The 2,915-nt window shown below is 33.0% G+C and overlaps 1 non-coding gene across 1 annotated transcript; it reads right to left on the bottom strand.

The window, feature by feature from the left end:
* Nucleotides 1-2,060: 2,060 nt before the first annotated feature.
* Nucleotides 2,061-2,127, bottom strand: LOC128067141 (small nucleolar RNA SNORD109A). The gene has a single exon (XR_008201346.1). It is a non-coding gene; the product is annotated as a small nucleolar RNA SNORD109A (small nucleolar RNA).
* Nucleotides 2,128-2,915: the final 788 nt, after the last annotated feature.

Here is a 2,915-nt window from a genome sequence, read left to right as displayed (position 1 = left end):
TGCACAAGCTGATCACACACCTTGTGACTCCTCTCCCTCACTTGCTTTTAGGTGAGGAGGGATGTGGAAGGGGGATATGGGATGGGGGTGGACAAATGTATGCCTGTGGTCAATTCATATTGATATATGGCAAAAACCATCACAATATTGTAATTATCCTCCATTTGAAATAAATAAATTAAAAAAAATTTTTTCCCTAAAACCCACTGGGGTATTAGGTATTATAGTCTTTGGACTGAGACAGTATCCCTGACTTCATGGCACTGTGTGTCTAGTAACAGAAATAAATATACAAATAAGGGGTTTTGAGAAGGTATTTTTAAAGTAAAAACATGTTTTGCATTGTTCCTACTATTCAGATGCTTGCTCAAAGTTTGTTAATGATTGAGGTTCTAGAGTTCATTTCAATATCTGGCTAAGCCAATTTCCTTTTTAATCCATGACTATTTTTTAGTTATTAATCAGCTCTTTAGAATTATATTCTAGTTTTAGAGAATATATACATAAATAAACAACACATAATAAACACAAGCATAAATACTACCTGATAGAATTTGTGACAGGTTTGTCAAGAAAAACATTTACTTATTCTTAGGGCATTAATGTCACAGTCCTAGGTAACACATAATCTTCAACATAGCTTGCCAGGAAATATATGGACTACTCTTTTTGGTGAGGCATATTTTAAGTTTCGGGAAGAAATAATGATGATGCCACATATGATATTAATATTTCATATTTCTCTATTTAATATCTCTAAATAATACTCTTTTTCTAGTACAATACAATATTGAAAATTGAACTATTTTGTGTTTCAAAAGGAACAACATTTATCATATAAAACTTCATGGTCTTGAAGAGATCTAAAAAGCTCATGTACAACTTTCCATAGTGCAAAAATGAATGACAACTAATTTATGTTAATCAAACAACTAATTTATGCTAAAGCAGAAACAAAAATATAATGCACTGAGATCACAAAACTTATGAATTACTGTGTTGGTATCCTGAAATCCCAACAACTAAAAAGATGAGGAAATCTCAAAATATTTTGGCACGTATAGAATTTTACTATGATAATTTTTTGATCCACTATGAAATTGCCAAAAATTCTCTAATATTTGACATTTTTCCATCAAAGCAGAAAAAAGTCAAAACAAAAGAAGAAGTTGTAAAGATTTAATAATGTAAGTGACCTTAGTGAGCGAAAGGACACATCACCAAAATATTCTCAAGATAAACAGAGAAACCTCAGGACCTGGTACAGAGCATATGATAAATGAATTTCAAATAGCTACTCACCCCATCCTCTGAATGGAAGACCTGATTCCAGTCCTGCTGTCTCAGCAAAACATGACAAAAAGGAAAGCAGAGTCTTAGAAGATATTCAATAGCAGAAATAACAAAGAACTAAAATTTGGTTTACCAAATTTTACTTGTTACCATTATTTACTGCATGCATGTGGTGTTCCCTTCTTTAAGTCCAACTTTAATGAGACTTTCAGTACCTATCACAGTTGCTTGTCCCCTTCTTAATTTAACCTTTTTCATTTTCTCATTCCTTACTCAAGAACTATTTCCTATATGAAAGTATATTTGTTGTTTTTTAAGTGCTTTTGTCATATCCGACTCTTTTTCAGCCGCATGGACTGTAGCCCACCTGGCTCCTCTGTAGCCCACCAGGCTCATCTGTTCAGGATTTCCCAGGCAAGAATACTGGAGTGGGTTGCAATTTCCTTCTCTAGGGGATCTTTCTGACCCAGGGATTAAGTCCACATCTCCTGCATTGTCAGGTGGGTTCTTTAGCACTGATCCACCAGGAAAGCCACACATGTATATATAAAGTCATGTTTATGACTCTTTGTTCAAAGAGAGCAAAATAAAGCAAAATTGATCACTATATCATAATGGTATATACTGCCTTACAGGATAGGACACTAATGCCCTTTTCTTTGAGAAAGAGAAAAAGCATGCTAACATTGGCATGTTGTCACTGAGGGGTCACCACATAGAGCCAGGCTCTGAGAGTCTTACTTGTTTGGTTAGAGGGGCATTCATCTGGACCTCAGATTGACATCTGGAATGAGTCCCTCAGCATCCTCAGACAGTTTTACTCATCATCGATCCAGACAAGCACCCTCCCAACAAATAAGCATTTCCATAGCCAGGCTCATTTCCTTCAGGCTTACCTACTGCATTATGAATAAAGAACAGTACCTGGTGTAGTAAACATTATATTTAGTTCCTGAATAATGAAAGAATAATAAAATTCTTATATATATATATATATATATATATATATATACATATATATAAACCCACATATATATATATATATGTATATGTATATATATGAAGAAAACTGTGACTTTGAATTGTTCTAATAAAATTAGATAAAATCTATTGGGGAAATAAAGAAAATTTAACTAAAAATTTGAAAATTTAAATAATGTAGCAAAGTTATATGTAGTATAGTTACAGTACAAATATAAGTAGAAGCATCTATGTTCTGAATGTGCCAGATAAAAATTAAAAGTAACAATGTTTAGCATATTTGCATTTAATTACAAGATTATTGTCATTCAATACAAAATGTTGAAGAAAGGAAATATGACAATGACTCTCCAAAATTATTCATGTTACTGTTTATAAAAAAGGTCCTAAAAAGGGAAGAAACAATAATCAGAATTCCTTGAACCATATAGAGACATTCACAAGAAAAGATATATCTGTCATAAAAGTATTCTCCCTTGATTCTCTGAAGGAATGACCTCACAGACATTGACTATTGACATCATTAGTTATAAAACACATAAGAATTACAACTGTACCAGTGTAGCTGCTCACTTTCCTTCCTTGAAAATAACTTGTTCACGTGAAAGGATGGTAACTTGTTCTAGTTTTTGACCTGCAGC

Source organism: Budorcas taxicolor, chromosome 21, assembly GCF_023091745.1.
Source record: "Budorcas taxicolor isolate Tak-1 chromosome 21, Takin1.1, whole genome shotgun sequence".
NCBI classification, from domain to species: Eukaryota; Metazoa; Chordata; class Mammalia; order Artiodactyla; family Bovidae; genus Budorcas; species Budorcas taxicolor.
This window is presented reverse-complemented; position numbering and strand designations above follow the sequence as displayed.